Consider the following 27,373-nt stretch of genomic DNA (forward strand, 5'->3'; position numbering starts at 1 on the left):
AAGTATTTAATTTTGAGGAGACCTCATTTATCTGTTTTTTTCTTCTGTTGCTAGCATTTTGGGTGTAAGGTCCAAGAAACAGCGACCTACTGCAAAGTGTTTAAGAGGTTTCCCTGCATTTTCTTCTAGTAGATTTATGGTCCTGGCTTATCTATTTGGGTCTTTGACCAATTTTGAGTTGATTCTTGTATAGTGAGTGAGATAGGGGCCCTTTTTCATTTTTTCAGTTATAGATATCCAGTTCTCTCAGCACCATTTGTTGGAAAAACTGTTTTATCCCTTGAACATGGACTTAGTAGGTTTGTCAAGAATCATTTGACCATGGGAAGAACATGTACCTCAAGTGATAAGGCCTCTCTCTACCATATGGGAGGACCCAGGCTCAATGCCTGGGCCTTCTGGTGAAAAAGAAGAGAAAGGATGCTTATGTGGCAAGCCAGTGCCCACATGGTGAGCTGAGTGCCCACACAGTGAGCCAAGTGCCCACCTAGTGAGCTGAGTGCCTCACAGTGAGCTCAGTGTCAATGTGGGTACCTGCACAGTGAGCCAAATGGCCACATTGTGAGCTGAGTGCCCACACAAGTGCCTGCATGGAGAGCTGAGTGCCTGCATGAGTGCCCATGTAGTGAGCCAGTTCCTGTGATGAACTGAGTGTCCATGTGGTGAACCAGTGCCCACTTAAGTAAGCCATGCAGCAAGATGATGATGCAACAAAAGAGAGGAAGGGGAGAGTCAACCTGAAGTGCAGCAGAACCAGGCACTGAGGTGGCACAATTGACAGGGAACTTCAATCCACATCTGAGGTGCCCAGGATCAAATCACTGTGAATCCTAGAGGGGAAAGATGAGAAGAGAAGACAAAAGGACAAACAGATACAGAAGATCACATGGTGAATGAACACAGACACCAAAAACAGAGAAGTGTGGGAGGGGAAGGGGTGGGTGAGGGGGAGAAAGAGAAAAAAAAGAACCAATTGACCATAGAGGTGAGGGTGTATTTCTGTACCCTCAATTCTTTTCTTTCATAGTTTGTAACAATTGTTTTTTTGCCCCAAATTCTACTCAATTTATTCATTTTTTAAAAAGATATTACATTAAAAAAATATGAGGTCCCCATTCCCCCCACTGTCTGCACCCCACGACTCCCCCCCCCCCTCAATAACACTCTCCCCCATCATCATGTCACATCCATTGCATCTGGTGAGTACATCTCCGGGCATCACTGCACCCCATTTCCTGTGTTCCACACCATAGCCCACACTTTCCCATGTTCCATCCAGTGGACCATGGGAGGACATACAACATCAGGCAATTGTCCCTGGGGAACCACCCAGGACAACTCCAAGTCCCGAGAATGCCTCCACATCTCTTCTCTTCCTCCCCTTCCCTGCACCCAGCAGCCACCATGGCCACATTTGCATCATCAATGCCACATTTTCTCGATTATTAACCACAATAGTTCATGAATAGAATATCATTCAGTCCACTCTGATCCTTACTGTATTCCTCCTTCCTGTGGACCTTGGCTTAGTTGTGTCCATTCCACATCTATGTCAAGAGGGGGTTTGGATTCCACATGGATATTGGATGCAATCCTCCTGCTTTCAGTTGTAGGCACTCTAGGCTCCATGGTGTGATGGTTGACATTCTTCAACTCCATGTTAGCTGAGTGGAGTAAGTCCAATAAAACAGAGTGTAGGAGCTGAAGTCTGTTGAGGTCCAGGGCCTGGCTATCATATTATCAGTCCAGAGATTCAAATCCCCTAGATATATCTTAAGCCCCTAGCACCAACTACAATTCCAGTAAAGTAGCAGGAAAGGCTTGTGAAAAGAGATCCCATCTGAGTCCACCTCCATCACTCAGAAACACCAACTCCAAAGAAGGGCCAACTGACATGGCAGTGAACCCCATCTGCCATGACCATAGAACCTGTGGATCTCTTTAGCCCTCAAAAGGACCAATACCTGGGGTTGTGTCTACTTTATCTGTCTCTGAGACTCTGCTCAGGTGTGCATAAGGGCAATCCTTCTGACAACCTCCAGACTCTTTTTTAGAGACTCATAGCCATATAAACTCATTTGTCCTTTCCATTTTCCCCTTACTTTAGGTCAAACAGCATTTTTAACTCCTGTTATTATATGTAGTCAGGGATATTCTGTTGGTCCGGTTGAACCTTTAATTCAAGGTCATTTTCTAGTTGCATCATCAGCTGGTACTTGGTAGTGATCCCTCAGTGCCAGGGAGGCTCACCCCTGGGTGTCATGTCCCATGCCGGGGGGCAGGCATTACATTCACATGCTGAGTTTGGCTTCGAGACTGGCCACATTTGAATAACACGGAGGCTATCAGGAGGGAACTCCTAGGCACAGTGCTGCTCTAGGCGTTGTCCTTATTTCAGGTGTATAGGCTCACAAGCATAGTCATTAGTATCAGGGGCTCACTGTTGAACCTTCATTCCTTCCCGATCCTTACTGTTGCACCTGGGGGACTGCTGCTGCTCCTCTAGGGACCACGACAGAGCCCCCCCTGGCCAGTAACCCTGTATCCCCCAGCTGTTGTTTTTAATTGTTTCCACTATGAATATATCCAAACATTTCCATGCACCCCGGACACAAGCCCTGTATAACTCCCTGTCAACCATATGTCCCCTGTCAATAACATCCCATACCAGTATTCCTCCACTGCCATTGCTGAAACACTCTGTGATCCAAAACTTCCTGAAAAGTGAAACTCAATATAATGTCAGGTTCCCTTTCTAGTAAAATGGAATATAGCGACGAGTTTAAAGGTTAGATATAGAATACATATTGATTTTGTACCCTCAATTCTATTCCACTCTTGATGTGTCTATCTTTATGCCAGTACCATGGTGTTTAGACCACTGTACCTTTGTAATATGTTTCAGGCTCAGCAGTGAAATGCCTCCCATGTTGCTTTTCTTTTTTGGGATGCTTTTGGCTATCCAGGTGCACTTTCCTTATGAAATGAATTTGAGTAATTGACTTTTCTTTCTGTAACATAGGGTTTTGGAATTTTGATTGGTGCACTGAATCTATAAATCGTTTTGGATAGGATTGACATAGTCATGATATTTTCTTCCTATCCATGATCACAGAATGTCTTTCTATTTCTTTATGTCGTCACTGATTTCTTTTAGCATTGTTATGTAGTTTTCTGTATACAGGCTCTGTACTTCTTTGGAAGTACCCCTTTAGTAGGGGGAAAGCCAGGAGAACATAATTTAAAAAGATGAAATTTTTGACTTGCTCAATCTTTTTAGTCAATAGAGTGGCACCATGGTCCCTGAGGATCAAGATCAAGATAACTTGATCTTTGTTATCTCCCCCCGTGAAGCAAGATGTGTTGGTGATGCCATAGACCCTTCTTTTGGAGTCCAGTAAGTAATCTAGGGCTATGCATCATCTAATACCCTGGCCTCTAAACAGCAATGGGATTCAGACAAGACATCCCATTTTTACTTTTAGTAAAGTTTTGTAGTTTTCTGAATACATGTCCTTTATGTACTTGGTTAAAATTTTCCCTAAATATTTGCCTGTTTTTGTTGCTCTTACAAATGAAATTTTTTTCCTGATTTTCTCCTCAGATTGCACATTGGTAGTGTATAGAAATGCTCTTCACTCTTGCATATTAATATTATCCCACCACTTTGCTGAACTCATCCATTAATTCTAATAGTTTTGTTGTGGATTTTCATCCCTCCCTTTGTGCATACAAGGCACACAAAAATATGTGAATATTTATTTATAAACAATGAAAACACCTATATATACACACCCATAATATGTAATTTCCCCACATAGTTGTTCAGTGCCAGTTCCACCTAATGATCTGTAAAATGGTTTTAAAGTGTAATTATCAAGAACAGTCCTGAGCCTCTGTATTTTGAGGAGGACCACAGGGTTGGCCACTGGGTCAACCTTACAAGTGGCTCAGGACTGAGAGGAGCAGTGGCATGTTAATGTTCATTCATGTACATTCCCTGTATCCTGTACATTATGGTGTAGGCAGCTGCTCCTGTTGTAGAAAACAAGTATTTTTGGAATAACCTGCCCCTCTTTATCGTTGTCTCATTCTAAGCACTCCTGACATTTGTGGGTCTAGAATCCTAGCTGGCATGTGACTCTCTCTTTCCTCTGATCTACGCACCTGCAGACATCATGGTTTTCCACCATCTCTCTGACTTCTGGGGCTTGCAGGCTCCCAGGGATCAGAATACATTCTCCACACCTCTCAAATCCCCACCTCCTTCCTCAGCCTCATATCTCAAAGTCAGAGTGGAAAGACATAGAAGTAAAAGAATATACATACGGAAAATTCATTTGCAGTAGGAAAAAATAAAAGTCATACACAGGGTAAAGTGGAGGCAAGAGAGAAAAGCAGATGCAAAGAAACATAGTGGTAGGACATCTGGGAATATGGTGGACCAGAAAGACATGGGACTCTCTTCTCTCCCAGAAGGATAGCTAGAGGACTGTCTGAAATGGCCTGGAAAAAATCTTCTAGAGTTTAGGACACCAGGCAAAGGCTGGACACCACCCAGAAGAAAGAGGGACAAGGAAAAGAATTGGGACGGCAAAACTGAGAGTTAAAACCAGCAGCTGCTCCTGCTAGCACCCTGCACCCACTAAAGACACTTTAGAATTCTCAGGCCTCTGGGTTGCTCCAAACAAAGGAGGCTCTAGGGGTCCACCTCCCCAGGAAAGGGAAGAGAGAGGGACACAGCCTAAGGCTGACTCAGCTTTTGACCCAAAAATTTGGACTGCTGGGCCCTAAAAAACCTTCCAGACTGAGTGGGGCTGCACCATCCTTTGCCTTGGGAGCCAACTAGGGACTAAAGAGATGTGACCCTCTCAATCTCCCTCTTTACTAAATGGGTCTGACTGTGGAGGACTCACCTCCCCAGGAAGGGGCAGAGAGAGGGCAAAGCCTAAGACTAACAATCTTTGACCCACAAATCTGGTCTGCTCTGTCCCACAAGCCCTTGCAGGGCAGGTGTGGCCATGCCATTGTTTGCCTTGAAAGCAAGCCCAGGACAAAAGAGATCCTGGACTAAAGGAGCTGACCCTCCCAATCTCCTTCTCTACTAACTGGAAATGGTTGTTGAGGACACAGAGGGGAGTGGAAATATTTCCTACTCAGGAAAAGTAAGGGGGCTTCCAGCAAAGGCTGGAGAACTGTCTCTGAGAAAGTTTGAATTACAAGGTTCTTAGGCTCCTGGCAGGAACCTCTAAACACATTGGTACATGTTAACAGCAAACACACTTTAACCTGGCTTTGAACTGAGAGCACTGCAAAGAGTGCCATCTGCTGGTAGATAAAGTAAGTGCATGTGAAAATCATTGTCAAAGTAAATATTCCCGGGAATAAACAGCAGGGCTCCTGCGAGCTCTGGAGACATCCAGACACTGTAGGCAGGGCAGTCAGCTCAGGAGTTTGGTGTCCTGCCAGTGGGCCCTACTTTGGAATTTATGCTCCCCAGTGTGACAGCTAGACTCCACTGTGGTTCCCTACACATGGCTCTTCTGCCCCTTCTATTTGAACCTATAATTTGTACTACAGTTGATAGGTATATGTCCAAATGTTACTGGATTTTATCTAGGTTCTTGGCTATGCTGCAGATATAAATTTCAAGAGCACTCCAGGTGAGTTAGGTCAGTAATTTATTCAGGTAGGGAGGGCAGAAAAATGGAAAAAATAACAGAGCATGGGTCCCAGGTAGAGTGGGAGGGGTGAAAAGGGATAAAGAGGGCTGATTTACAAACTATAATTACCCTTTACAGATTATAATCCCCAGGTTTACTTGCATGGCCACATGGCAGAGGAAAAATGGTGAGAGCGGCTTGCAGAAGGCAGGAACGTGTCCAGAGGTAAGAAAGCAGGGCGAGAGCACTCAGGCCTCATGGTCTGCTTTATGAACTATTAACTAATCCACCCCTTTGCTAATGACAGGGGAGGGGTTCCAGCTGTTTGCTATTTGATTGATCACCCCACCCATCAATCCCTTAGTGAGGACCCAATGATCAAGCCCCAGGGAATATACAGGGATTTTCCTTGCATCCAGAAGAAGTCTTTGTTCTGGATAGCAGAATCCTGGGGCTAGGGGCCTTCCAGCAGCTATCTTGGGGGTTACTCATGTCTACGTGGACTCTCTGCCAGGTTACAGATCTGTCTATTAATTCCCTGTCTTACTAGCCTGCTTCACAAGAGACTTAAGTCTCTGGACTGTCCATTTTCCAGTTGTGCCCTCAAACTCAACAGCATTACAACATCTACTCTCCAGTTCATTGGACTCACCCAGTTCAACTAACAAGATGATGATTGAGGGGAGACAGACTTGGCCCAGTGGTAAGGGCATCCATCTACCACATGGGAGGTCTGCAGTTCAAACCCCGGGCCTCCTGACCCATGTGGAGATGGTCCATGTGCAGTGCTGATGCACACAAGGAGTGCTATGACATGCAGGGGTGTCTCCCGCATAGGAGAGTCCCATGTGCAAGGAGCGCACCCCTTAAGGAGAGCCACCCAGTGCAAAAGAAAGTGCAGCCTGCCCAGGAATGGCACCGCACACATGAGGAATTGACGCAGCGAGATGACACAACAAAAAGAAACACAGATTCTGGTGCCACTGAAAACAGAAGTGGACAAAGAAGATGCAGCAAATAGACACAGAGAACAGACAATTGAGGTGGGGAGGGAAGGGGAGAGAAATAAATAAACATAAATAAATCTTAAAAAAAAAGATGACGATTGACAACAACTATCTCAAGGAACAGAGAGAGTCTGCAACTGCAAGGAAGATAGACCCATGGGATCTAAGCCCCCTCTCAACTAGAGGCAGAGTTGGTATCATCTTCCCAGAATCGTCAGGATTTGGAAATGAATGATGGACTAGAATAGACTTACTTTTATTCTACTGTAGTCTTATTTTTATCCTAATAATGGAAGAACTCTTGTCATAGTCTTATTTTTATCCTAATAATGGAAGAATTCTTGTCATTGACATGGAGGCAGTGATCACTGGAGGTTCTGAAGTGAGGGAAGGAGAAAAATAGGTGCAATACAGGGGCATTATCAGGCCTGGGGAATTGTCCCGAATGACACTGCAATGACAGTTACAGGCCGCGGTATGGCCATTTATAACAATTTCCAAAAATGTGTGGGAGAGAGGGTTAACTACAATGTAAACTATAATCCAAGCTTAATGGCAATGCTCCAAGATGTGTTCATCAGTTGTGGCAAATGTAACACACTAATGAAAAATGGGGTGGGGGGAGGTGGGGGTGAATGGGGACCTCATATTTTTTTAATGTAATATTTTCTTTAAAAAATGAATAAATAAAATAAAATTTAAAAAAAGATTGTTTCTACTATTGCATGGTACTAAGTATTTAAAGTGAAGAGATGTTATATTTGCATATAAAGCAAACTGAATCAATATTTTAACAAGTTTGTTTAGTTTTGAAAGTAATTGTATGTTTTAAAAACTTTGCTTGGAGACAGTTTCCAAAATGATTTTGGTAATTTATGTAAGATGTATAAGACAAAATGATTGGTTTTTAAGAAAGAGTAAAATGTGGGACAAAACATGAGTGAATACAGAAAGTGCAGAAGGTTTGTGGAAAAGGAATTTTTATGGTTAAAGTTGAGTAAGATTTGATGGGTCTATCTATAAAGTTTTAAAAGTTTTAATATACTAATACAAAGTTAAATTTTGTTATTTCTCAAAGTTTCTGAAGTCATTAATCTGTTTTCATAAAAGTTTTTAAAGAGTTTTTCTCCTGAATAATCAGTATACAAAAAGTCTTTTTTAATCAAAATAGCTTCTTGTAATTTAACCTTATCATTTCCTTTGTTTTCTAAGAAAAAGCAAGTGGTCTCACTTTTGGAGGAATGCAGTGTTCAAACCCGCTTTCTTGAAGTCAAATCCTGAAAAGTATCTTTTTATTTCAAACTATTGAAGAAGATTTGTTCTTTTACCTTGAAAAAATAAAATAATAAAATAGTTAAAAAAAAAAAAGAAAAATGTTGATGTGGGAAAATATGGGAGGGCTAGGAGTGGGGGCATATGAGAATCTCTATACTTTTTATGTAAAATTTATGTAATCTAAGTTTCTTTTAAAAAGTAAAAGAGTACATTTTTCTAAAAGTAAATAAATAAGAAAGGCTTTATCTGGATTTTATGTCCTCTCTCCCCAAGTCCCTAGGAAGGGAGTCTCCCACCCATAACTGGGTCCAGCGACCAGTTTTGAGCAGTTAACATTAGGGACAATCCTAATGATCTAGGATGAACTGAGAATCAGAGAGCAGCAGTAACACACAACCTTTAGCCACTAACTCTCTATGAAAGAGAAAGAAATTAAGCATCTGTGTAAACTACCATCAAAATCAGAAGTTGTATTAGTCAGGACTCTCTATGAAAATAGAATAAATAAGAAGTATCTGTCAAAAGTAAGAGATTTTATCAGTCTCTCACACAACTGTGGGGATGCACAAGTCCAGGTTCTGCAGGCAGGCTGCAACCAGGGGCTCCAATGGAAGTCCAATGAAGGTCCGTGATGAGCTCTGGGAGATGCTGCCTGCCCAAAGAGGAGCTGGGAAATTCTCTCTCACTTCCCCTTTTGAGGCATTCAACTGATTGGATAAAGCATCACTCATTGCTGATGACAATCTCCTTGACTGATGTAATTGTAATCAGCTATCTATGATTTACCACTGCAGCAAACTCAGTGGTGACTAAAGTCCATAAATGCCCTTGTATTACAGGTAGCCCAGTGCTTACTTGCCCAAACAACCGAGCACAATTACCTCACCCAGTTAACACATTAGCCTAACCATCACAGATGTCTAGACATAAGCAAAAAATTATGAGCAATGCTAAGAAAATGGAACTCTCATGAAAGAATGAACTTGTATGTCCAAGAAGCACACTGTGCCTCAATCAAAATAAACCTGCATGGACCTGTTCCAAGAAACATACTACTCAGAATGTAAAACATTAAAGATAAAAAGAAAATTCTGAGAGCAGCAAGGGAGAAGCAAACCTTCACAGACAAGGGATGCTCAGTAAGACTTAACTGTGGATATCTCAGCAGAAACCATGGAGGTGAGAAGACAGTGGTATTATACAATTAGGATATTGAAAGAGAATACCTGCCAGCTGAGAATGCTTTATCCAGCAAAATTGTCTGTAGCAGTTTGATACAGATGTGAGTTCGAAAAACAGATATTGGATTATGTTTGTAAACTGGTCTGCACCTGGGCATGATTACATTATGATTAGGGCTTTGATTGGGCCATATCAGTAAGGTATTGAGTCCCTGCCCTTGGTAGGTGTGGACCTACAGATAAAAGGCATGGCAAAGGACAAAGTTGGAGCTTTTTGATGCTGGAGGTTTTTGATGTTGAAGTTCTGACGTTGGAGTTTGATGCTGAAATCTTCAGCTGGAGCCCAGGGAAGTAAACACACAGAGGAAAGGGAAGTAAGCCCCGGGAAGAGAGGAACCCTGAGCCCAAAGAGAAGCAAGCCATGGGAAGAGAAGAGCCCTATGCTTGGAGAGAACCAAGACTCAGGAAGAGAGGAACCCAGGAAGCTTGAACCCTCACAGACATCACCAGCCATCTTGCACCAACACGTGAAAATAGACTTTGGTGAGGGAAGTAACTTACAATTTATGGCCTGGCATCTGCAGGTTCCTACCCCAAATAAATACCCCTTATGAGAGCCAACAGACTTCTGGTATTTTGCATTGGCACCCCTTTTGCTGACTAATACATTGTCCTTCAAATATTGAAGTGAGTATAAAATATTCACAAACAGAAACTAATAGAGTTGGTAAAAGAAAGAATCCACTTTGCAGCAAATATTAAAGGAAGCCTTAAAGATTGAAAGAAAAAGACAGGAGAGAAGGGCATGGAGGAGAGTAAAGAAGAAAGAATAGCAGAAAGGATATCCAAAAGAATAAAAAGATAGATGAAAATATAATGTGACATATGAAAACCAAAGAATAAAATGGTGGAAATAAATAATGCATTTACAGTAATATCATTGAATGTGAATGGATTAAATTCCCCAATCAAAATATACAGGCTGACCAAATGGATAAAAATACATGAGCCATCCATATTCTGCTTACAAGAGACTCACCTTAGACCCAGAAATACAAACTGGCTGAAAGTGAAGGGTTCGAAGAAGATACACCACTCAAATTGTAACCAAAAAAGAGCAGGTGCAGCTACACTAATATCAGATAAAACAGACTTTAAATGCAAAAAAGTTATGAGATACAGAAGTCCACTATATATTACTACAAAGGACAATCCATCAGGAAGATAGAGCAGTCACAAATATCTATGCACCAAACCAGGTTGCCCAAAAATACATCGGAGAATCTGGTAAAGAGAAATGGACATCTTTATAATAATCATTGGAGACTTCAACACACCACTCACATCATTAGATAGAACAATAGACAGAAGATGAGTAAGGAAACAGAGAACTTGAACAATAAGATAAACATGTTAGACCTAACAGACATATACAGAATGTTGCATCCAAACTCCGTGGGTTTTGCATTCTTCTCAAGAGCCCATGGATCATTTTCCAGGATAGACCACATGTTAGGGCCAATGCAGCTCTCAGTAAGTGTAAGAAGATTGAAATTATACAAAGCAACTCTCCTATCATAATGGAATGAAACTAGAAATCAATGATAGGCAGGAAATAGATAAATTCAGAAATGTGTGCAGGCTAAACACCACACCCCCAAATAATCAGTGGGTCAAAAAAGAAATTGCAAGTGAAATCAGTAAATATTTTGAGACAAATGAAAATAAGAACACAAATACAAAACTTATGGGATCCAGCAAAGGGAATCTTGAGAGGGAAATTTATAGCACTGAAACCTATATTTAAAAAGAAGAAAGAACTAAACTCAAAGATTTAACTGAATGACAGATGTGGCTCATGCAGTTGAACTCCAGGTTCCACATGGGAAGTCTTGGATTCAGTTCTCAGTGCCTCCTGAAAAAAACAAAACAAACAGAAAAACAAATAAAAAACCAACTCTGGGAAACTGATGTGGCTCAGTGCTTGTGCACCAGCTTCTGACATACAAGGTCATGGATTCAATCCCTGGCCATCTGTACTTCAAAAAGAAAAAGAGAAGATTTAACTGAAAAACGGGGGAAGCTAGGAAAAGAACAGCAAGCCCATTCCAAAGCAAGCAGAGAGAAAGAAATAATAAAGATTAGAGGAGAAATAAATGAAATTGAGGACAAAACAAAAAACAAAATCAACAAAATCAAAAGCTTAGGGAGCAGATGTGGCTCAAGCAGTTGAGTGCCTGCTTTGCACATGGGTGGTCCAAGTTTCTGTTCCCAGTACCTCCTCAAAATAAACAAAAAACAACAGGCAAACAAACAAAAAAACCAACCCAGGGGAGCTGATGTGGCTCAATGGTTGAGCTCCAGCTTCCCACATATGAGGTACTATGTTCTATCCTTAGTCCCAGTACCTTTTAAAGAAAAAAAACCAAAAAACCAAAAACACAAAACAACAACATAAAAAAAAAAGCCACCAGAAGTTGGTTCTTAGAAAAGATCTATATAATTGACAATACTCCATTTAGACTGACAAAGAAAAAAGACAGAAGATGCAAATAAGTACAATGCAAAATGAAAGGGGATGTTATGACTGACTCCACAGAAATAAAAAGGTTCATAAGAGGCTATAATGAGGAACTGTATGCCAACAAACTAGGCAACTTAGATGAAATGGACACATTCCTAGAAATGCACAAACAACCTACACTGGCACTACAAGAAATAAATGAACTTAAGCCAATCACATTTACATATGTACATATATATGTATTTAAATTTATCCCCTTCCCTGATGTTTCTCTTTGCCTGCTCATTGTTTGCTTGCCTTCTCCAGGAGGCACCAGGAACCAAATCTGGGGTTTCCCACATGGGAGATGAATGCCCAAAGGCCTGAGCTACACCCACTTCCCATGGGCTGTGGTGTCTGCCAACCTGTGGCATCTGCTGGTTTAGAAGTCTGGTCACTGCAGCAAGGTGCCACATCTAGTTCTTGCAGCAGCAGGTGTGGGTCCAGCTCTCATTGCAGCAGGTGTGGGCATCTAGCTCTTGTTCAGTGGGTGCAGGCATCTGCTTGTCTTTTTTAGGAGGCACCAGGACCCAAACCCAGGACCTCCCATGTGGTAGGGGGATGCTCAACTGGTTCAGCCACATCTGCTTCCCACCAATCACATTTAAAGAGATTGAATCAGTCATCAATAATATCCCAACAAGGAAAACTCTAGGGCCAGATGGCTTCATAGGTGAATTCTCCCAAGTAGTTCAAAAAGAATCAACACCAATCCTGTTCAAAGTTTTCCAAAACACTGAAGAGGAGGGAAAACTACCCAACACATCTTATGATGCCATCACCCTAATAGCAAAGCCACATAAACACACTATAAGAAAGGAAAATTACAGAACAATCACTCTAATGATCATAGTTGCAAAAATTATCAAGAAAATAGCTGTAAATCAAATCCAATAGTATATCAAAAGACATACAGCAAGACCAAGTGGTATTTATTCCTGGAATGAGAGACTGGTTCAACATAAAAACAGGCAACATAATATACCACATTAACAAATTGAAGGAAAAAACCCACATGAACATCTCAATCAATGCAGAAAGGGTATTTGACAAAATCCAGCTTCCTTTCTTTATAAAAAGACTTCAAAAGATAGGAATAGGAAGAAAATGCTTCAATATGATAAAAGGCATATATGAAAACACACAGCTTTCATTGTACTCAATGGGAAAAGTTTGAAAGCTTTCACTCTAAAATCAGGAATAAGACAAGGATGCCCACTGTTACCATTGTTATTGGACATTGTATTAGAAGTTCTAGGTAAAGTAGTGAGACAAGAAAAAAATTAAAGGCTTATGGATTATTTTTGGAATTTATAATCATATCAAACTGTTAGACTCCACCCTCTGAATTCCAAAAATATATTACAATATTCAAATAAACCTTAAAACAGTAGCAATGCAAGTAATAAATCATATCACAGTCAATTTTAAGAAATACAATTTGTCTTGGGGCAAAGTCCTGTCTGCAATAGACCTCTGAAACTTACAAAACAATTTATCTGTTTCCAAAATACACATATGGACAGACAATGGATAAACATTTTCATTACAAGAAGGAGAAACTGGGGGTGAAACATGCCTCACGGGTCCTCCACATTTCAATAAACCTGCATGGCATCCTCCATTCCATTTCAGTCTGAGAGTCATTCTTAAGATAATGGTTTCTTCTCCTTGGTGTCTTATGGGAATGCACCCTTTCCACAGGTTTGCCCAAAGGCCATTTTCTTGGTTCCTCCTTCATCAAGTATCTGGGTGTCGACCAAGCTCCAGAACTCTCCCTCCAAGAATGTTGGGGTGATTGTCACATCTTATCCAATCTTTGGGTTAAAGTCTTAACCCCCCTAGTACAGTGATGTGAAGACAACATTCTCCCTAACCTTTGGCACACAGGCTCAACCCTCTCAGAGCAATGAGTCGACCACCTGGTCTTCCCTAAACTTTGGGGGACAGGAACACCCCTTATAGATGTATGGGGTGCTGACCTTAATCACCCTAATCCTTGGGGAATGTGCTCCACCCTAATCATAACTTAATCATGCCCAGGTAGAGATCAAATTACAAACATAATCCAATATGTATTTTTGGAATTCACAACCATATCAAATTGCTACAGCATCCAAATAGGAAAAGAATACGTAAAACTCTCACTCTTTGCAGATTTCATGATCCTATATTTAGAAAATTCTGAAAGGTCTATGAAAAACTACTTGAGCAAATAAATGAGTTCAGCAAAGTAGCAGGATACAAGACATTGCAAAAATTCTGTAAGGTTTTTGTACTCTAGCATTGAAAAATCTGAAGGAAATTAGGGGAAAAAATCCATTTATGAAAGGAACAAAAAGATTCAACTATCTAGGAATCAATTTGTCTAAAGAAGTACAGAACCTATTTGGACAAAATGATAAAACAATGCTAAAAGAAAGCAATGAAGACCTAAACAAATGGCATTTTGTGTTCATGGATTGGAAGACTAAATATCGTGAAGATGTCAACCCTACCCAAACTGATTCATAGATTCAGTGCAATGCAAATCAAAATTTCAACAGCCTATTTTTATAAAATAGAAAGGCAATTGCCAAATTCATTTGGAAAGGAAAGTTTGCCTGGATAGTAAAACCATGCTAAAAAAGAAGAGCAACATGGGAGGAATTTCATTGCCTGACCTTGAAACATATTACAAAGCTACAGTGGTCAAAACAGCACAGTACTTACTATGGACATAAAGATAGACCAATTGATCAGTAGAATAGAATTGAGAGTCCAGAAATAAACCTTCATGTTTACGTCAACTGATTTTTTTCTTAAGATTTATTTTATTTATCTCTCCCATTCCCCACCTCCCCCCACTGTGTGCTCTCTTGTGTCCATTCACTGTATGTTCTTCTATGTCCACTTGCATTCTCAGCATCACCACGAATCTGTCTTTTTATGTTGCGTCATCTTGCTGCATCAGCTCTCTGTGTGCTGCATCACTCCTGGATGGGCTGTGTTCTTTTTCACGAGGGGAGCCCCACACACAAGGAGTGCACCCGGTATGGACAGTCACCCCACGCAAAAAACGTGCAGCCTGCACTCGTACACACGAAGAGCTGACGCAGCAAGATGGTGTAACTAAAAGAGACACTGACAAGAATACAAGCAGACACAGAAGAACACACAGAAAATGGACACGAAGAGCAGACAATGCGGGGGGGGGGGGTGGTGGAGAAAGAAAGAAATATTTTTTTAAAATTTAAATAAATAAGAAAGGCAGGACCATAACATTTCTAGGAGGAAATATACAAAAACATCTTAAAGACCTTGTGGTATGTGGTGGTTTCTTGGACCTTATGCTGAAAACATATACAACAACAAGAACAAAAATAAATAAATGGGACCTCCCATAATTAAACACTTTTGCATCAAATAGGACTTTGTCAAAAGATTGAAATAGCAGCCAACTGAGTGGAAGAAATTATTTTGAAATCACTATCTGAGAAGTGTTTAATATCCATGATATATGAAGTGAAGTTACAACTCAACAATAAAAAGCCAAACGACCCAATTTAAAAATGGGCAAAAGATTTGAATAGACATTGGTGCAAAGAGGAAATACAAATGGCAAAAAAGCACGTAAAAAATATTCAACATAACAAATGAATAGGGAATTGCAAATTAAAACTACAATGAGGGAAGCAGATTTGGACCAATGGATAGGGCATCCACCTACCACATGGGAGATCCAAGATTCAATTCCAGGGCCTCCTGACCCATGTGATGAGCTGGCCCACTAGCAGCACTGATGCAAGCAAGGAGTGCCATGCCATGCAGAGGTGTCCCTGGTGTAGGGGAGCCCCACGTGCAAGGAGGGCACCCATAAGGAGAGCCGCCCAGTGCAAAAAAAGTGCAGCCTGCCCACAAATGGCACCGCACACATGGAGAGCTGATGCATCAAGATAATACAACAAAAAGAGACACAGATTCCGGGTACCACTGACAAGAATCCACATGGACACAGAACACACAGTGAATGGACACAGAGAGCAGACAACTGGGGAGGTGGGTGGGAAGGGGAGAAAAATTTTTTTAAAAACTACAATGAGATATCATTTCAGAATGGCCACTATTAGAAAGACAGAAAATATAAGTGTTGGAGAGGATGTGGAGAGATGGAAACAGTTATTCGCTATTGGTGGGAATGCAGAATGGTGTAGCCACTGTGGAGGACTGTTTGGCAATTCCTAAAAGAATTTGCTTAAAGATTTGCCACGTGACCCTGCAATATCACCACTGGGTATATACCTAGAAGAACTGAAAGTAGTGATGCAAACAAACATCAGCACACCTATGTTCAAAGCAGTGTTATTCAAGATCGTGAAAAGATGGAAATGACCCAGGTGTACATCAACCAATGAATGGATCAACAAACTGTGGTGTATGCACATGACGGAATATTATGCAGCTATAAGAAGAAGAAATGTAGTCAAATAGCATATGACAACATGGGTGAACATCAAGGACATTAGGTTGAGTGAAGCAAGCCAGACACAAAAGGATAAATACTGTATAATTTCATTACTATGAACTACATATATTGTGTAACATATTTTAAGATCCCACATCAAAAGACAAATAGAAAGAAACTCATAGAGATGCAATTAGATTAGTGGTTAATTGGGGTTAGGGAAGACATATTAAGGGGTTGGAGTTTTTTTCCTTGGAGTAATGAAATAAAGCTAAAATTTTTTATGATGATGATTGCACAATATTGTAATTCTACTAAAAGACACTGATTATACACTTTAGATAGATCATATGGTATGTGAATATATCTCATTAAAACTGCTTAATAAATAAATAAATAATTGTTGAAGAACAGCCAGAAATTGCAGCTAGGTACAGGAAGAGAAACAGAGAGAGACTGAGAAGTGAAGAATTTGTTGGTTTGCTTTTTTTTATTATTATTATTAAAATAATGAAAAAGCTCTAATAATGATTGGAGTGGTGAATGCAGAAGGAAAAAAAAAGAATATGGAAGGATTTTTACTTCAACATATGGGTGACTGACCTGCTGAGAACAGGTTTTATGTTGGATAGTCCTAGGAAACTTCTGAGTTCAGAAGGAAGGTAGTAAACCAGGGCAGGCCCCCGCTGGGCTTCTGTGCACCCACATCTCCCTGCACCCTGGGCTGGTGCACTGTTCTGGGCCTGCCAAGCTTCCAGGTGGCAGTGAGCTCCTGGACCAGCAAACTGTGGCTATCTCCTCACTGGACAGACCAGGGGTTGGTGCCGTGGAGGTAGGAGGACTCTGGCTAAGCGGAGTGATGTGGAAAGTCACATGCAGGCTTTGTGCTGCACCAGGAGCTTTCTCCTGAGATCCTCCACGGGGCGGGGATAAAAGCCTGGGTCCAGGACTGCTGTGGCCCCGGGAGTCTGGGCTTGGGCTGGAGGCTCCCGAATCCTGCTCCTTTTGCGGGCCCTTCCCTCTGAAGCTTCAGGGTCACTGCGCTGAGGAGTCCACTTCACCAGGCTCCATAGACTGGCCCTGAACGCTCCCAACACCGTCTTAGAGATGAAGGCGCAGGGCAGGCAGGCGAGGGGCATATTTTCACCACCCAGCTGGACCGGTGCTTCCTGCGCTGTGGCCCGCCTGCCTGCAGGGGGCGCGCACCCGCCTTTTCTGAGGAAACGCCCTGGAAACGCCCCCACATTCCTGCGGGAGCGGAACAGCCGGGGCGGGAGGTGGAAGGACTCGTTCCCCCGGGACCGCTCGGCGGTGGGCGTGAGGAGAGAGCCCCTCTCCCCGCGTGGTGGCGCAGGGCTGCGTGGTGGTGCTTCGAGGGCTTTCTTCCCTAACATGAGCGGAGGACTTCCGGTTCCTGCGCTGCCCGCGTTAGTTCATCGTCTCCTCTCAGGGGACGTTCAGGAGACGTGTTTGCCCAGAGCCCCCGCTCACTGAGGCTGCCAGCGCTGTGGGTTCAGGACTCTTGCTGGAGACAATCCTGACGGAGCTTCAGAGAGGAAAGACGTCTACAGCCCTGAAAGGGTAGGAAAGTATTGCAGCTTCCCGTGGAGAGGTCGGGGCGGCGGGCGTGGCCGAGCCCTGGGCTGAGGGGAAGGGGCGCTCCTCGTGCGCGGCGCCCTCGGTGGTCACAGAGGGGCGCACTGTTCCTGCACCGCTGACAGAGCTGAAGGAAATGTTGACAGACTTACACGTAGGGGCAATGCAGCTCCCAGCATTACTTTTAAGTGTTAGTAACCCAAATTCCAACATTTATAATAATTTTATATTTCTGACTTTAATTAAAGCAAACTTTTGAGTAAATTTTTTATTTAAGGTACCAGGGCCGGGGCGTGCATCCGGGACCTTGTGTGTGGGAAGCTGGCAGTACACCACTGAGCCACTTTGGTTCCCCAGTGGTGGTTTTTTTGTTTGTTTTGTTTTAAGGAGGCACCGGAACCAAACTGGGACCTCACATGTGGGAAGCGGGTGCTCAACCCCTGGGCCCATATAAGTTCCCTAAGTTCATTAAATATTACTTTTAATTTATCTTGTTTTCCAGGACAAAACTGCCATGTTGTACAATTTCTCATGAAAAAGTGAGAGTTTTCTATTACGTTTAAGTTTAGCTTGTTGACATGTCCTTTTTTGCAGTGTGACTGTTATTATTTAAAAAATACATAGAGGTGATACTTGCGCAACATGAGACTGTGGTAAATGTCCCGGGATTGTACACTTTAAATTGGTTCGTTCTTTGTAATGTGGATTTTACAAGATACTTTGCCTTCAAGTTGGAATAAGTTGCACTAAGAAAAATTTATGCATCAAGAGAAATCAGTTTTTGAAGTTCAAAACCCGATTGTGGTTTCAGTACCTACTATTGCATACTGCCAAAAAGCACTTAAACTGAAATATGTCCAGGACTTAAGTTATCAATTTAAGAGCTATGTCAGAAACTGTTGTTTTGTAAGTCATGTATTGAGTGAAGGTAAATTTCTCCTGTAGAAAGTACAAGATCTGACTTTAATTTTGTATATTTCCATGGAAAGGTGAAATCAGTATGTCTACTATCTCATTTTGTACATGCCTATCTTTTGTAGGCGTGTATCTGTAACAATATTTCTGGCTTTTTAATTGCCAAACAGTGTATTCATGTGGTAGAGCAAGATACAGACAACTAATAGAAATTTGAAAATCTCAATATATTCCATTTCCTAAATTAAGAAATTACTGTTGTTGCTTGGAAAATATACTTCACTTTTCATCTCAAATTTACTTGAAATGCACACAGATAATTCTGTTACTTCTTGAATAGACAGGTTTCACACAGTTTTCAATTAATGTTGAAAAAGATACTTGGTAATTTAAATCACAATTAATGACTGACTTTATTTATTCAGTCATTCAGTAATATAGGTGACTTACAGACCTATGCAAGGAATGATCTGATAATAATTTGCTGTGTAATTCTACCCTGTGGTAAAACTTAAGCCAGGAATCTGATATATGTCTTGTTCTGTTGTCGTACATTTCCATGTGATTTGACCAATAATAAAATATTAACACAATGTCAGGATGTTTTCCATTTTCTTTCTTCCTTTTTTTTTTTTAAGAGCAGCTCAGTGATTTCGGGGCTGAGAGCCTTAGGAGAAAAGTACAAATGGCCTTTAACACCAATGCCAGTATATGGTTACAACTAAGGATATTACTAATTCTTGTGCTACTTAATCACTTTTGTTTCAAACATAAATCAAAGCCATTAACTTGAACTTGAGATATATACACAATACATATCCAATCTTATGAAAAATATTTCTCATAAGAATCATTACACTTTTAAAATATTGGAAACTGAGTATTCTGATTTGTATTTTGATGTAGAACAAGAAGAGAACATGCAATTAGGGAGGTTTTACTGATAGTAAAGTTCTTCAAGTTAATGGTCTTCCTTTCTCTTTATACTTAGCACAGACTACCCAGTGTCCTGAGAGGATTTATTGTGAAGGATGTTGAATATATTGGAATTCCCTATGTTCTGTACATGAGCTTACTGTAAACTAAAACTTCTTTGAAGACAAAATGAAAAAAAAAAGACACTGGGTAATAAATAGAAGAAAATGTCACTGTATATACAAGATAACAGACCTTACAGTGATGAAAGACATAATGTCAATAAAAATTTTTTACATTGGAAGAAGCTAAATCATTGATGTGGAGACAATGGCCACTGGAGGTGCTGAAGTCAGGGAGGAGGACAAAGAAGTATAATATGGGGGATTTTCAGGAATTGTCCTGAGTGATATTACAATGACAGATATGAACCAATATATATATGGCCATAATCTACAGAATTGAGTGAGATGGAGAGTAAACTGTAATCCATGCTTAGTGGCAATGCCCCAAAATGTGTTTATCAATTGCAGTGAATGTACCACACTAATGAAAAAAGTTATTGTGGGGAAGCCTGGGAGCTGTGGGGAGTGGTGCATAGGGGAATCCCTTATATTTTTTATCTAACATCATATATAATCTAAGTATCTTTTTAAAATAAATAAAAAGTAGATATTTTTTAAAAAAAGGCAGTGGGGAATAAAATGCACCCCCCAAAAATCACACTAAGTTCATAAAAAAATTTTCTAATTTTTTATGATTTTAATTATTTTTTATTATTCCAAATTTTTTTAAGTTTTTGTATTTTTTATTTTTCAAACCATCATTTCATTTCCTTAGCAACTGTATTTGCTTATTTTCTTAGCTTCATTACTGAAGAAGTTTTGGATCACAGAAGGATTAAAACTGTATCAGGGAGAATCACTGGTATGGGGAGTCAGTGACAGGGGATGTATAGAAGTTGGTTCACTTGGGGCACACCTTCATAAAGGCACATAAATTTGTTCAAGTGTTCATGGGCATTGTCACAGTGGGTGGAGATTTACACAATAACTGAAAGAATATTCCCATCCTGGGAAGCTCTGCCACATTCTCTAATATGATAGCAAGAATCCCCCCAAAACAGGGGCAGTGACTGGTGAAGGAGGAAGGAATATTGATGGGCCCTTTATATTGATGGATAACTTATGAACCTTTAATTTTGAAATTGAAACTTAGCCTAGTATTATACGGTGCCTAAGAGTTACCTCCTGAGAGCCTCCTTGTTGCTTAAATGTGGCCTCTCTCTAAGTGGAACTCAGCATATAAATGTTTTCCCCACAGCATGGGACATGACTCCTGGAGATGAGCTTCCCTGGCACCAAGGGATTACTACCAGGCACCAACTAGCAAGGCAACTGGAAAAAGACATGGACTGAAAGGGCAAAAGTGTAAAGACAAATGAGTTTATATGGCTAAGAGACTTCAATTTGAGTCAGGGTGTCATTCCAGAGGTTGTGCTTATGCACACCTCAGCAGGATCTCATTGACTGCCAAATAGTGGAGGCAACCAGACACTACAGGTAGGGCAGACAGCTCAGGAGTTTGGTGCCCTGCCAGTGGGCCCTACCTGGGAACTTATGCCCTGAAGTGTGACAGAGTTGGGCTCAGTTTTGGTTTCCTTACCCATGGCCCTTCTGCCCCTTCTATTTGACCCTATATTTAGTGCTAGAGTTGATGGTATATGTCGAAGAGCCTTAAATCTTTGGCAATGGAAGTACTTTTATCATTGGTGTGGAGGCAGTGGCCACTGGAGGTTCTGAGGGGAGTGAGAGGGAAAACTAGGTGTAATATGGGGACATTTAAAGACCTTGGGAATTGTCCTTAATGATACTGCAATGACAGATATAAGCCATAATATATATCTTGTCAAACTTACAAAATTGTGCAGGAGTGTAAGCTACAATGTAAACTATAATCCATTCTTAGTGACAATGCTCCAAAATGTGTTCATCAGTTATATCAGATGTACCACACTAATGAAGGATGTCAATGTGGACAAATGTGGGAGGGGTTGGGAGAAGGGCATATGGGAATCCCTTATATTTTATATGTAACATTTATGTAATCCAAGTACCTTTTTAAAAAATTAAAAACTGTATTTTAAAAAACCCAAAGGGTATTTGTTTAGAAAGATGTCTTTGCCACAAATGTCACCCAAAGTCAGTGTTGGTGCTAGCCACATCCAATTCATGGGGTAAGTAAGTCAAGGCCCACACCCTTTACTTCTTGAGACTGTATTACTGCCCCCTTCTTAAAAAGCAGCCCACTTGGGAGATTTTCTCATTTCCATATACAACCCTTCCTGATTAGCACATACATTGGTTTTTAATATCTGAGCTAAATGAGGAATGAAGGTTTCCATTACCTCAACAACCATGAAAAGGCCATTAATTGTTTTGGTTTGTGGTGTGGGAAAACATTGTACTTTAACAACACTTAAGAGTTTACTTGCAGCAGGGACCATGCAAATTTGTCCCAATTGTTTGCCCATTCCAGGCTCTTAAGATAAGATACCATTGTTTCTGAGGCTTCTTTTAATTCTGGAAAAGAATTACTAGTTAAAATAATATCATCAGTATAATGAAATAGGGTTACAGCCACAACTTTCTTCTGCACAGCTGGATCCTTTGCCACCAGGCCAGGACAGATGGTGTGGGCTATGCACATGGCCTTGGCGATGTAGTGCAAGATCCACCACTGGTCCCCCACACGAAGATGAATGCAAGCTGGCTTGACTTGCCTAAGGAGATAGTAAAGAAAGCCTTAGATCTAAAGCAAAGTGATAGTGACATAACTGATATTTTCCAGCAAAGCAACAATATTTGGAGCTTCTGTATACAGCAGTGATGTTACTTTAATTTATGATAACCTAGTGTTATGTGTCATTCTTGGCAACCCCCAATGTCCATTCTCTACAGCCAAAGAACTGCTTCTTCAGTGGAGGTGGGGCAAATCAGATGAATACAAGCCCAAGCGTCTGACTTTGATGACAAAGTGGAGAGGTGGATTCTGTGACACAAACCATTTTTTAAAATAATTAAAACCATGATTAACAACATTATGCCTTTATTTAGTATTTTGCAGAATGCATTGTTTAATTTGGGGAAATTTTATACAATCTTTAAATATTCATATGAACATTTTATCAAACAACTTTGGTTAACAGAATAACAATTTCTAAACACTTTTCATTCAGCCATTTAAAGTCACTGTATCTTCTAACAGTAGATTCCTTTAGCTTGAAAATAGGAAGATTTGTCTTGACTCTGATTTCGTAGGTGGTGAAGCGGCCCCGGCCGACCCCCACCGACTGCTGGTCGTTCACATGGATCTCTACGAAGTTGCTCGGTCGGCGGCCCGTAGGCATCATTCAGGTTCTGTGGCTTGGTGATCAGCCGCCGCGTCTCGTCTCCGCCATTTCGCTGTTGCAGCTGCCGTGGCCTCCGCGGACTCTCTCCACCTGTGACAATTTCTAAACACTTTTCATTCAACTTGTAGCATATCAAATGGTCTTAACTATTTTATTACTTTACTTTTTGCTTTTACACCTTTACCATGATTACATTAATTAACTGACTGGTATTTTATTTTAGCAGTACAGGAAAAACGACTTTCTTCATTATTTTATGAAAACCTAAAATTCCCAGTGGAATCAACATTATCTTCTTCCTACCACCACTTTCACATGCAGATTGAAATGGTCTCTGACAGGTTTTCCTGTTATGAAGTTACTTTTTTAATAAATACCAATTCACTTTCTATTTAATAACAGCTTCCTGGATATTTCCATTTAAACAATGCTTTTATAAATGTCTTATAACAATTCATAATCACATAGACTGGTTACTTCATCTCAAGACAAATTTCACCTTCACAGAACACATTCCCTTAGTCCTGCCTCCTACATTGTCTTCTACAATTTGTCATATGCATTCAAAATTTGTCTTACATACTTCCATCCTGATTTTATGAAAATCAGCCATCTTATGTTAGGACAAAACACACTCCCTTAAGTAAACATCAAATTTTAGTCAGCACTTCCACAAACCTTTACTTCTTTCTGTATCCATTTAAGTCATATCCCTCATTCTGTTCTGTGAAGCAAACATATCCATTTCAATTTAGGCAAAACCAATTTTTTAAAAAGAGAGTTACAATAATTTTATTAGTCAAAACTTAAAATTTTCATCATTTCAAAATTTAACATATATAATGTTCATTTATCTTATTAGTATCCATACTTAATTTTCAATATAAGCACTTAGTAATTTTTTGGTCATTTGAATAGCACTCTTTTTAAGAATCGTCATTTGTTAATTGAATATTACCATCTTGATGAATCAAAATATGCACTGAACAGAGAAATGAAAAAGATTTAAAACACACCAGCAAAAACATAAAGCTCACTAATTTGACTCATTATTCTTACCCCTTTGCTATGTCTGTTACCAAGCTCTCTGTGATTTCACATAGTTGCTTTTAAGATCTCTTCTGGAATGCATGTTGCCTCTAGCATGCAAGCTCATTGGAAATACTTTTATTAGTAATGAGCAACCAGTTAGGAATACTCATGCAGTATAACTATACTTAAGCACTAATACAGCAGTTTAGACTGACAGATATTTAACACATATATCCTGGGTTACTCTTCAGTAGTACAGTTTTGACAGATCTGTAATTCAGGAGTAAGCTATTGATTTAAAACTGAAAGCTCTTTTTAACACCTTGATAAAAATTCTGATCAAAATAAAATGTGACTAAAATTAAAATATTGTTAACATTTTAACTTTCTTTCAGTTTGTAATATATTTTAGTTGCAGGCTTACAAAGCTGCTAACATTTTTTATTTACCTATTTCTTTAGGGTTTCCCAGTTCAAAAGTTACTAAACTTTGATGGCACTCATTTTGTCAAAGTGGCTCTCCTGGCCCAGTTAGAATTATCGTGGAAACAAAACAGAGAACATTAATGTTGCTATTTTTTCCTACTTTTCAAGCAGTTTAATTCTGTCAGCCCTCACTAACCCACAGACACAACATTCAGGTGGCAGGGAGTTTGCAGAGTTGCTGCAGGAATGTTTTCCTTTTGTTAGTTAACTCGTTAGCAGAACATTTTCTTACAAGCATGTTTCAGTGAAAAGCGCTTTCTTTTGCACTTCTACTTGTGCGATATTTTGTATCTGTGATTTAGCCTTCCCTTGCACAAGTGGTTTAGCATGATTTAAAGGTTCTTCTATAGTTTCTACATATGAATCAATATCTCCTTCTTACCTGGTTGCTCAGAGAGACCTGTCACTAAGGCAGAGGTGAAAGTCTGCAAATTCCTTTCTAGTTGTAATTCTTCTTTCCTCTAGCCTGAGCATAGATTGACCGTTGTTTGCACCTCTTCTTGTGATTCCTCTGATTTCTTAAATTCTCCTTTTGATTGTATTATCAGTTGGAGATTTCATTCCAACTTTTAAGTCCTCCTCCAGTCACCTTGCCTTTGCTTCAGCTGCTGCTTGTTAGTAGTATCACACCAGGCAAGGAGGAATGGCCATGCAGTGGCTGCAGCCACTGCACATTGCTCATTTTTCTTAATAAAAGTTCCCTCTACTCTCTTCTCTAACTGCACTAACCCAGCAGGAGTGTATGGGGCATCCCCCAGCTCCCTCCTAGGTCCTCAAGTGTTTATCAGCTGGGCAAGCTCATAACACATAGATGTGTATGGCTAACCCAGGATTTCCCCCACAAATTCCCTGTGTACTTCAGGGTCTACTCTACAGTATCTGGTATGGCTGGCATGCTTTCACCTGCCTTATCCCCGATGAGTTTCTCTGGAATATCCTGCCAACTATGCCAATTGTAATGCAGGAAGTTTGAGCCCAGGAAGGCTGACAGAATCCTTTGATATTCCAAAGAAACCACATGGGGAGTTCAGCAGCACTCACACCATTTATTTACTCACATGTCCCAATATTGGTGATCAGGCAGCAACCATGCTGTACAGTACAGAAACAAAGATTATATAGGGCTAGACAGCACAAAGAGGGCCTCTAGCTAATGCACAGAGTAGCTCAAGGGTGCAGGTAGCTTAGTAAGTAATTAACAGTGAGTGCATACATATGAGGGTAATTGTGTGGGTTCCCAGAACAGTGAGGGTCAGCACATAGGAAGGTTAATGATTACAAGGACTAGGATCCTGTATGTGCTGTAGCAAAAAATTCCAGGATGGATTGCTGGTGAGTTCCACCCCCATACTTTCTAACAATCTACAGAAATAACTAGTGGGAGGGAAAGGTGGGTATTTCATGTCCCTACATTGAGATTAGTGCATAGCCATATTTGAGGGCTGTTATTTCGGTCTACTACCCACCAAACTAAAAGCTCATACACATATTCTATTATTTTTAAAATGGAATATTCTTTGAACTCTAGACATATGGAAGTGAAAATAGATATATTGATCAGAATCATTCTGAATGGAAAACTTAATGCCTCAAATGAGCTTAAGTGACATATTTCTAGTTTTTATAATACTTTATGTCTGTTTTCTAAATTTTTGGCTAAATTTTTTATAATCTTTTAACACTAACTGCTAGAGTTGGTCAAGTATCACTTCATATGCAATCTTAATGACAAATAGCTTACTAAATTTTAATATAGTTTTTTTCCAAAGATTTATTTACCCCCTTCTTCTCCTCCGGACCTTGTGTTTTTGCTGTCTGTGTTGTCTTCTCTTCTCATTTTCTGTCCTCTAGGATTCACCAGGATTTGATCCTGGAGACTGCCAATGGGGAGAGAGTTTCCCTGTCAATTGCACCACCTCAGTTCCTGGTCTCCGCTGCACTTCACCTTGAGTCTCCCCTTTGTCTCTCTTTTGATGCATCATCATTTTGCTGTGTGACTCACTTGCGCAGGCACTGACTCACCACATGGGCACTCATGTGGTCATGGGCTCACCACAGGGGCACACTTTCTCTTCTTTTTCACCAGGAGGCTCCAGAGATCCTCCAATATGGTAGGTGGATGTTCTATTACTTGAGGCACATCTACTTCCCAAATCTTAATACATTGTTGGGAAGTATAATGACATTTTATGAATCTTTTTTATGGCAAAATAAGGTTCAATGAAAGCAATGACAATACTTACATGCAGATGTACTAAAAATGAATGTCAACTCTTATCCAATGAGGAGATGCATATTAAAGAATATAAGTGGAAACATCATTTGATTTTATGCTATATGTGCAAATATCTCTTCATCAATACAAAGAGAATTATATCCTATAATTTCTGAATGTTCCATTTATATTTAGTTGGTTTCTCTTCTCTGTCCTGGACTCAGCTCCCCTATCTTGTCCTCCTCCTATCATGAACCTTGCCTCGGTTCTTGTGCACTGTGTGCCCCAGTCAGTCATGGCCCCTCACAGCTCCCACCATAGTGGCCCTGTCAGCTCTTCCCTAAAACTTACATCAGTTCACTCTGGGCACCTTGCTTTGTCCCATCAGTCACCAGTTTCTCTCATTTTCTACTCCTTCCCAGGCAGGCTTACCCCAATCCCTCTCTTTATGAAATCCCTCTTTCCGGCCTCTCACCTTAGACCTCAGACCCATCCCGCAAGGATCCCTCAGCCTGGCCTGCATTCCTTAGTTTATGTCCTTTATTCAGCACCCACCTCCCTTCCCTGATCCTGGCCAGGATGCTGCCCCTCCCCTGCCTTGGTTTACCCTTGTAGGCTCCCTCCTCTGTGGATTAACCCCACCACTAGAGCACCATTCACTACTCTTCAG

This window comes from Dasypus novemcinctus, chromosome Y, assembly GCF_030445035.2.
Source record: "Dasypus novemcinctus isolate mDasNov1 chromosome Y, mDasNov1.1.hap2, whole genome shotgun sequence".
Lineage (NCBI taxonomy): Eukaryota > Metazoa > Chordata > Mammalia > Cingulata > Dasypodidae > Dasypus > Dasypus novemcinctus.